The following is a 10,621-nucleotide window of genomic DNA, read 5'->3' on the forward strand; positions in this document are numbered from 1 at the left end:
TAACACATTTCTATGGTATGTTATAATTTTCAACTTGTACATAATTTTAATTATTATAATTAATAGATTTACTCAAATTATAGATGATTTTCTAGGACTTCCAACAAAGTGAAAATTTGCATGTCTATTTTGTGGTCCAAAGATGAGATCTTGTCATTCAAAAAAATTAGAAACGAAGGTGTGTGATGTGCTCTTGTCCATTTCCTATTTTGCAAATATTCATTCTTTTGATGTAGTGTGACAAATATATGCAATTCAATGGTGAATTGTGAAATGGAAATAGGGTTATTAGAATTACAAAGAATGATAGAAGAAAATGAATCTCACATTTTTAAATTATTTATATTCTCTTTTACTTCCTCAAAACATGTTGGGCAAGCCTCAAATCAGAATTATCATTTCTTTTTGACTTAACACCCGAAGGGTAAGCAATTTTTTTTTCTCCACACAACCTCAATCAACTATTAATTTTTTGGCAATTCTTTTGTTAAAACCCAAAGAATCTTGTGATTTTGTAATCCATTATTAATCTAGCAATGAGGTGATGTGTACAAAATGAACCCAATGATTGTTGAATGTACACAAAATGGATTTCTTGAAGTAGGTCTCTATAGACTTTCAAGAAAATGCACTTCACATATATACAACCAAACCCGACAACCTTTTCTATCATCCTTCTTATGTCTATTAGAAATTCAAATGCATTTTTTTAAAACTCGCCAAATAGTTCTAGTTTATAGATATTCATGTATATGTCTATAAATATTTTAAATATATGTGTATGCATTGCCTAGATTTTTCATTCAAAGAAACTGTATAGAACTTGGTGAGAACATGGGAGGTGGATCTTTTTACATAAAACCAAACTTCAAGACTTTAATATAATTGATCCCCACAAGTTCCCGTCAAGTGTAAATGGTGAGCAACAATTTATCTTGTCTTGCAATAGTAGTGTAATATATAGCTCAAAGTATTTATGTTTTTTAGTAATGATTATGGTGAGTTGATATTAGGTGGGTTTTTTTTTCCATATTTAGTCCTTCTCTATTCAGAGAGGAGACACTAGAAGTGAGAAGGTATAATGCCTTTTTGTATTCTTCTTTTCCACAAGAGTTTCAATGCAACAAGACATCCAATGAAGCATTTGAGTACTCTCATGTGGTATTTAAGACTGCATTTCCAGCAAGTTTAGCATGGGATATAGTTGAAATTTGGGCATTGAGGTGTCATGGAGGGAAGCTTCAAAGGTCATGCGCCCACTAGACAAACAATCCAATTCAATGGAATAGCTATTGCTAAGGTTTTTCTCATCCAATTAATTTCCATACATATTTAGAAATTTTGGTTTTTGTTGGACCAGTTAAATTTCTCAAATGAGTTTTATGGTAGTACTAATGTATGAAATTGTGATTATTACAAGTGAATGAGATACTAAGGATGGAGAAGGTGGACATATATCATGACCCTACCAAACTGTGTAGAGGACTTCTTAGAGGGAAGTCTAACTACAACTATGGGTAGTATAAGACTAGGATAGACAATCTCCCTATATTTTCTTAATGTGTTACTATTTTAAGAGTAAAATACATGGTTTTCTAAGATACCACCTTTGACATGCAAAATTTGCTTCACTTTTGTTACTATTGTGAGGTTATTCTTTACTATTATGTTTACCTTTGGTAGGATGGCAATAATATGATCAAATGTGTCAATGGTCAGTATTCATGCAACTTGTGTTTATTAATTAGATTTAAAATCACAAGACCATTTTTTATATCCTCAATAGAAAATTCCTAGCCTAAACCCAATGTTAATGTGTGAAATTATAATTTGGAATAAAACTTTTGTTTTAAATTAATAAGGTGTATGTCTATCAATTTAAATCACATATATCAAGTGTTGATTTTGAAGCTAAAAGTGTTAAACATCTAGATTGACTATTTTTTTTTCAATTTATATGTTGGTTTGTGAACTTTAAGAATAGTCCCTACAGTGTAGAATTTGGTAAGATCTTTGATCTCTTAGCCTTATGAGATCTTTTTCATGAGATTTTAGTGAGGGTTGAAGGTAGTTTGTTGAGGGATATCAATAGTTTTTTATATTAGATTCATCTTATTGTATGTTCATTGTATGTTCAATAATATTCCATTTTTTACAAGTAATTCAATCCAAACCACAACTCCCATTTTGAGCATAAATATTTTATTATTATATTGTTTAGTAATATGTTTAACTATAAAAACTCAATAGCTAATAAAAAATATAATTGCTTTTATTTGTTAATCAAATCACATTGTAGAAATTTATAGCATGCTAAGAATATCTATACTTTATTCCAGAGCATTAGTTAGAATATTAATACGAATTCTCATGAATATTTGCAGGTGAATACTCGAGAACATCAAAATATTTTAATTATGTTTGGGTGCGATTGTAATATGTACATGTCAAGTTTTAAAGTGATAATTTAGCGGTGGTATTGGTAATTTGAGTATGTGTATTACAATTTAGATTTGTATAATTATTGAGCAAAGGAACAATAAATGAGTTAAACATCTTATTATATAAATGGGAATTAGTTTGGGATTTGATTTCATGTACAATCCTTGTTTTGAAGAGCTAGATTTCATTTTACAATGAAATGTGATGATCACTGCTAAGTCCCAAACATTTTTGTTTATTGGGTTTCATATATTCTTTGCATTCTTCAATTAATCTTTGAAAAATGCCTAACAAAGATATAAGACCATGAATGTCACCTTCATTCAGTCAATGTATCCTTCAAGATTGCTTCTCATGATGCCTTCATATATCATATTCTTAACTAGCATGTGTCAACTTGGCATGTAAAATATCTTCATTTAATTATATAATGGCTTTGACCTATAACTAAGTCATTATTTTATTTAGTACCATTCAGATTTACATTGTTACATTCATCATTTAAGATTACATTGCTACCTCTTCCTCTCCATGATAGTAGAAAACCTCTTCTTTTAATTTTATTCAATTAGAAAAATCACTCCTATTGACTACTCATTGCTTATACATAAACATACAGCCACTAATCTTAATACATCCTAAGTATCATAAAATATTTGTCAAAAAAGTTAAAACCTTAGAATATGTTGTAAGATTAACACATTATATAACAACGTAAGCCTAACTATTATAAAAATGTTCTATTGTAAAATTAAAAATTATTGAATAGATAAGATCAAAGTACAACATTGACAAATCGTTCCATTGCCACCTTGACTAGAACCAAAGAAAAAGACAGAACTAAAATAATTCCTTAGATTATTAGAAACTGCATGATTGTTAGTTTTGTTAATCACAAACTAAAGTTGTCATATTTTTGACTTTTAAGAAATGTTATGCTACATGTTCAATCACTTTCTACCACCGGCGGACACGGCAAAAAGACTAATCGGACGATTGACATGGTAAGTTAGGTTAGGTCGTATTTTCATATGAGCTAATTTTCTATTCAACAATGCTAGCTTGAATTACATCGCCGCGTGGTCCAACGGCTTAAATCTCCATCTATGATTGGACTTAAACTGTCCCTATGATAAGAAAGTCATGCCCATTAAGGCCTAAATTTTCTTGCTCTGTTTAATTATTTTAATCCACAATTAGGTTTTGAAGATCTCATTTGAAACTGAAGATTTGAGGCTGAGTCAACATTTGTATATAATTATTCTAAGGTACGTGGAAATCTCAGTGCTCACAAAACATGCATTACTAATCTGTCACCTAATATGCTGAGAAACTTCCCAGCTATTTGTGAGAAGTTCACTAAATATCTAACCTTGAAAAGCCTTGTTTCTTGTGAAAATTGTGAAGGGGAAAATTTGTGAATGTTGTTTCTATATTTCATTTAACTGTTCATCCATATAATTTAATTATCCCAACATGGTTTATTTTGCTTTGTGAAGAAGTCAACAGACATACCCAACACCATTTGAAAAATTACCACACAAAATTTGCATAGTTTTGGGCTTGTTGTGAAGCCAAAAAACTATAGGATCCATGGTACGTCCACATTATGAAGCTAACTATGCAGAAATAAAACTTGAACAACAATGATCATTCCTCAAACAATGTACATGAACAATAAAAGGAAATCTGTATCATTGATGCACGATTGTCAAAGTGCTCAAGATGCTCCTACATCAAACACCTAGACTAAATAAGAATTGCTGTCCACATCAGGAAACCTAGAAGCTCTAAGAAGTATCATAAATATCCAACTCGACTTCATAATTCCGTGAACTATCTTCAATAGATTTATTCTACCACTCAACTAAGTACTCTCTGTAATCATTTCCTCTGGTGCTTTTATTTATTCTGGTATCCAAAATCTTATCAATTCCCTTTGTCTTCTTCTTAGGATAAGCATGTTTATCAACTATCCCTTCATTAGATTCATGATACTCAGAGATGTTTGAAATATTGAACATAGGTGAAATACCCATATCCGTGGGTAATTCAAGTCCAAAAGCATTACTGTTGTCATGTTTCTTCAAGATTTTACAAGGTCCAAACTTCTTCAATTTTATCTCACTCTACGTACCAACTGGAAATCTATTCTTCTTCAAATGTACCATTACCTTATCTCCAACCTAAAGAGTCTTATGTCTCATCTTCTTATCTTCTTTGTCTTTATAGCCTTGATTACAGTCATGTATATTATTCATCACTTCTTCATGCAAATTATTCATAAAGTCCACAAATTATTTTTCTTCAACACTATTATTCCTAATTAGTAGGTTTATCTCCAATTAAACATCTCAAAAAGGTTACCCAAAATTTTGTTACCAACTTCATTTTGTCCATCTATTTATGGATGAAATGGAACTAAACTTAAGCCTCGTATTCAACTTCTTCTATAGTGCTCTCCAAAACTAACTAGTAAACTTAGTATCTCTGCTAGAAATAATAGTCTTACAAATCCATTTAATCTTAAAATTTCTCTAAAACATAAGTCTTCTATGTGTACTACATCTAATGTCTTCTTGTAAGGTATGAAATGTGCCACTTTAGAAAATCTATCAACCACTACAAAGAAATAATAATTACTTCTCTGAGTTCTAGGTAATCCCAAAATAAAGTCCATACAGATATCATCTCAAGGTCTACAAGGAATAGGAAAAGGTGTATAAAATTCAACATTCTAACTACTTCCTTTGGAAACTTGACATATTTTACATCCTCTTTACCATCTTTTGAACATACTTATATATATGTGGCCAAAAGCATCTCTTTGAAATCAACTTCACTATCTTATCAATCCCAGAATGTCTTACAAGTCCACCAATATGTTTTTCTTTAATGACATTCTCCTTCATAGACCGTTTAGATATACACACCTAAACTCTTTTAAAACAACATGTCTTCTGAAATGAAATTATCAACCCATTTATCTTGTTCATCAATTACAAGGTACTTACAAGCTTTCCAAGGTCCTGTAAAACTAGGGCTAGTTTCATACAAGTTCTTCAAATTTTTGAATCCAAGCACTTCAATTCTCATCTCTATAAACAAGAATCTTCTTTCTCTCCATGTATTTTCTACATTATTTGACTATCCACTCTTATGTTTTGATACAAAATAAAATTTATGCATGTATTCAACCCACTTCACATGTCTTTGATTTAACTATTTTTGACTTCCCAAATACTTCAAAGCTTGATAATCAATATAGAAAACGTATTCTCTAGGAATCAAATAATGTCTCCATCTTCAAACATGAAATAATTTTATAATTTTATTTTTTTTGTCACAGATTGGATATTTTCTCTTAGCATCATTCACCTTTTCACTCTAGAAAGCTATAGGCTTACCTTCTTGACTCAAAACAATGCCAATCTATGAAATGATCTAAGTTCTCCAACATTCTAAGGTGTAGGCCAATCAAGAATAAATTTTACTTTTTTCAAACTCCATCAACAAAAATCACAAAACCAAGAAACCCAATCTCCTCTCTCATAAAAGACCATTTCTTCAAATTTATTTACAACTTCTTCTCTTTCAGCCTCTACAAAACTTGTCTAATATGTTCAAGATGTTCTTCCCTTATCTTAATGTATATTACTATGTTATCAAGATAAAAACATTCTTTCGGACCTCATTTACCAATCTCATAGAAGTGCTAGGTGTATTACTTAGACCAAAAGGCATAACCTACCACACATAAAAACCTTCATTATTCTTGAAAGAAGTCTCTCATTCATCCCCTTCTTTGATCCTAATTTGATGATAGCCAATTTTCAAATAAACCTTTGTAAAATACTTTTCTCTACTTAATCTATCCATAATGTCACCCATTCTAAGCAAAGGAAATATGTACTTAACTATAATTTTATTTTTAGCTCTAGAATCAGTGAACATTCTCCATTCTGTATTCTTATTAGGTTTTAATAAAATATATACCACAAAAGGATTCTAACTTTATTTGATCGAACCTCTTTCAAGTAATTCTTGCACTTGTCTATTCAATTCTTCATATTTTGCATATGTTAATCTTGTGGTTCTTTATTAGGAAAACTAGCTTCGGGTATCAAATCCATACAATGACTTGTACTTCTCATAGGCAGTGATCTATTAGGTACATTACTAGAAATAATATCTTGAAATTCAGTCAACAAAGATCTAACCTCATGTGCATGCTCAAATTTATCTTGTTTCTTAGTCTTTCTAAGAATCAAAGCAAAATAAATATTCCATCTTTTCACAATTTGATTTCCTTCAACTAAACAAACTCCTATGGTAGTACAATGATTATCTTCAAGTTTCCTTTTTTTTTTAAAGAGGGGTAAACGCTTTGACCTAGAGCTATGAACCAGTGAGGCCACAAATGGGGGACCTCATCCCCATGAGATTTGAACCTTGATGGCAAGAATAACAACATAACAACTTAACCATCACAACATGCCACTATTGGCAATTATCTTCAAGTTTCTTAATCAAAGGTAACAAGATTTGTTTATTCCTATTAGCCCAAATAGTATATTGATTCAATTTACCATCATGTAAACCCCTTCCTATCATACCGCCAAGGTCTTCCCAAAAGTATATGACAATAATCCATAGGCATAATATCACACGAATCTTCATCAAAATAAGACATTATTTACTTACCTCTAATTTATATTCATCCTTGGTCGAAGTAATGTGATAAGGGTTACCGTGCTTGAATCTCTGTAATTTCAACTTAGGTACCAACTCTTTAGATACCAAATTATCAAAACTACCACTATCAATAATCACTCTGCAAAATTTATCTTCAATCTTATGTCTGGTTTTAAAGAGACTTTTCCTCAAAATAGGTTCATTATCCAACTGTTCATTCCACAAAGTTCTGTCATCCCTGTTTGCAATGCGAAAACGATTCAAGCATGCAGCTTTATGGATGCAGGGCCTGTTAAGAAAAGTTATTTTCGCTGCTAGATTTTGTTGAATTTGTAAGTTTTTCCACTGGGTGCATTTATTATCCAGAGAATCGGCCAGGGGCGAGAGATAATCTAGATAGAGAGGTGAATTCAGCGATCGGCAAGGAGAAGGGGATACCTTTCAATTTGGAAAATATTAATGCTGCAACTAGAAATTTCCATGAAGAAAACAAGCTTGGACAGGGATGATTCGGTGATGTATACAAGGTAAACTAACCCTCACCGACTCTGTTTCTTAATTTAAGACAGCACATTGAAATATACAAGTAAGTTTCAGAAGTATGTTTATCCATTCACTATGCCCATTTTATTATATTTTATTGTGTTGCAGGACTTTTACAGATTTACAAACTATTTAGTTACATTATAATTACAGCAAATTACACAGCCACCAGTTCTATGGTAATCCTCTTCTAGGGCAACGGTTTATTGATCTTTAAACTGATTACTGGGTTTGACGCCATAAATAATATCAGTCATTTTCTATGTAACAAGTGGGGTTTGTCTTTTGTTGTTGCTGCTGCTAACCGTCACTGTTTTCTCTCTGGTTTGGAGTTTCCAGGCAACATGGAAATAAGTGCTTTGGTGACCTACAGCCTCTTTATGTCTCAGATCGGATTTCCTACTCTTCTTTCTCTAAATGACTATTTTATTATTCTTCTGAGATCAATTGCATTGCAGCTTCTATCTGTAATAATTGGTCCTATTCCTTGCTCTGTTCCAGAGTTCATTGCTTCAGGATTATGCCTGAAAGAAATATCAAATTGAAATGCACACAAATCAATCATGGAGGATAACCTTAAATGATGGATGAATTATAATTGTTTAATTATATCTGAAACTTTTACAAAACGTAGCATGAAAAATTATATTATTAAAATTTATTAAAAAACTAAAATTGAAAAACATTGTGAGGAATTGTTAGATATTCTAACAATGATATTATGGTTTCTTTTACTATTCAGTCTACTTCATTTATGTTGGTTGTTTGGAGTTTCTTAGGTATTGTGCCTTTGACTTCAGGGTTTTGGACTTCTTTTATATATTTATGTGTTTTCTTTCGTGTCAGGTTCCAATGTCAAACGGGACACAAATAGCTGTAAAGAGACTTTCTTTCCAATCATCACAAGGAACGAAGTAATTTCTACAGGAGGTTAAGCTGGTGGCAGCAATTCCACACCGTAACCTTGTGAAATTACTTGGCTGTTGTGCAGAGGGCTCAGAACAATTACTTGTTTACGAGTTCCTCCCTAACAAGAGCCTTGACAATATACATTTTTCTAAGTTTTTCAGTCTTAATTTAACATTGGTATCATAAAATGTTTGTACTAAATTCTTTTTGGAAAATTTAATGTCATAAATCATTGATATTGATTGAGAGGTATGGATACAGATCCGGAGAGGAGAAAAGAGCTCTATTGGTCAAAGTGATTAAACATCATACTTGGAATAACCCGTGGGCTTTAATATTTGCACTATGATTCTCAACTACTGATCATTATTCATTGGGATATCAAAGCAAGTAATATCTTGCTTGATGAGAGAATGCAGCCAAAGATATCAGATTTTAGTTTAGCAAGGTTGTTTCATCTAGATGAGACTCATGTCAACACAGGCATTGTGGGAACCCTGTAAGAATCCTCCTTATTTGTATTTTTGGTTATTTTCAAATCTATCTTGTACACCAAACAAGTTTTCTGGTAGCTCTTCTTTAATATTATTTTTCAAATCGAAGTTTTCTAATATTTATTTCCAATTATATAGTGGCTATATGGCCTCAAAGTATGCTTTGAGAGGTAAACTATCTACTAAAGTAGATATCTATAATAGTTTTGGCATCGTTGTTTTAGAAATTATATGTGGAAGAAAGAACAATGATAATAGATTGTCTTTTGAATTTCAAAATCTCTTAGAATGGGTAAGATTTAATATGATAAGTAATACAATTAACTTTTAGAAATTACGGATCTTATTAAGGTGAGTATTATTTATTTTTAATATAGTCATTACAATTAAGTTTTAAAAATTATATATCTTAACAAAATGAGTATGATTTATTCCTATGTAGGTATGGAGATTCTACAAGAAAGGAGATATTACGATGTGATTGACAAAATAATAATAAAAACTTCTCATGAACAACCTTCAAAATGCATTCAAGTGGGTCTTTTATGTACACAAGAAAATCTGTCACTTCATCCACCAATGTCTAATGTACATGCAATGCTTTCAAACCATTCTATTACAAACTTACTAGATCCCACAGAACCTGCTTATGTAATTAATATCCAAAAAATGGTAAGTTGTTTTCATAAGTATGATCATCTAAAAGCACTTCTTCATACCCATCTACCAATGGTGTAACTCTAATAGATTTAGGTGCTAGGTAATATCACTCTTGTAGTTGATACCCAAACAAATATTCCACTATGTACATCTGTACATCAACAGTAGCTACATCAAACAATCATGAAAGTATATTAACTAGTTATTAGTACTTGTCATAGGATAAGTACTATTGTGATACTTTTTGAATTTCATGCGTTAAATTTATGATTAATTATTAAATAAGCTCTACTCTACCAATTTTTTAACTCTTATTTTTAGCATACTCCTTTAATTAAATTAGTTAATGTAATATTTATTATATTATATTCTTGTATTTAGTGATATGGATATTTATCTCTAAGTATGTAAACTCACAACAATATACAAAATAAATATTTAGTCCATTAAATGATATTGGAAAGAACTCTATAATAAACTATTATCATATCTATTCACTTATGTATATGACTATTTCTATTATATAAAGTTTTATAGCAACATGTACCCTACATAGTGGATGATTGTGATAAGTTTATCATAAACTTTTTGTATTACCTCTTTCTTGTGATTAAAACATTTTTTTATTTTTATTAATTGTATTAAAAAAATGTGTATGTATGTATGTATAAAATGCATGACATTTTTTATTTTGTCTTGAGTTTACTTTTAATGAAATGATTAAACATAATCATTTATTAAAAAGTTCAATTTTGCATAATTAAAATTTTATGTGTCATTTTTTTATTATTATATTTAAATGCATATTATCTTTATGGAAACATATAAACATACTTTGTTGGTGCGCTTGTGCATACATACACATTCGTACATCTATT

At 30.6% G+C, this 10,621-nt stretch overlaps 2 pseudogenes; both read left to right on the plus strand.

Annotated features, from left to right (window-relative positions):
• The first annotated feature begins 775 nt into the window (after positions 1-775).
• Positions 776-1,560, plus strand: LOC149531168 (pathogen-related protein-like; annotated as a pseudogene).
• A 1,812-nt stretch (positions 1,561-3,372) lies between these two features.
• Positions 3,373-9,821, plus strand: LOC149531169 (cysteine-rich receptor-like protein kinase 44; annotated as a pseudogene).
• Positions 9,822-10,621: the final 800 nt, after the last annotated feature.

Source organism: Cupressus sempervirens, chromosome 11, assembly GCF_028749045.1.
Source record: "Cupressus sempervirens isolate cs-2001-9-10 chromosome 11, ASM2874904v1, whole genome shotgun sequence".
Classification (NCBI taxonomy): Eukaryota; Viridiplantae; Streptophyta; class Pinopsida; order Cupressales; family Cupressaceae; genus Cupressus; species Cupressus sempervirens.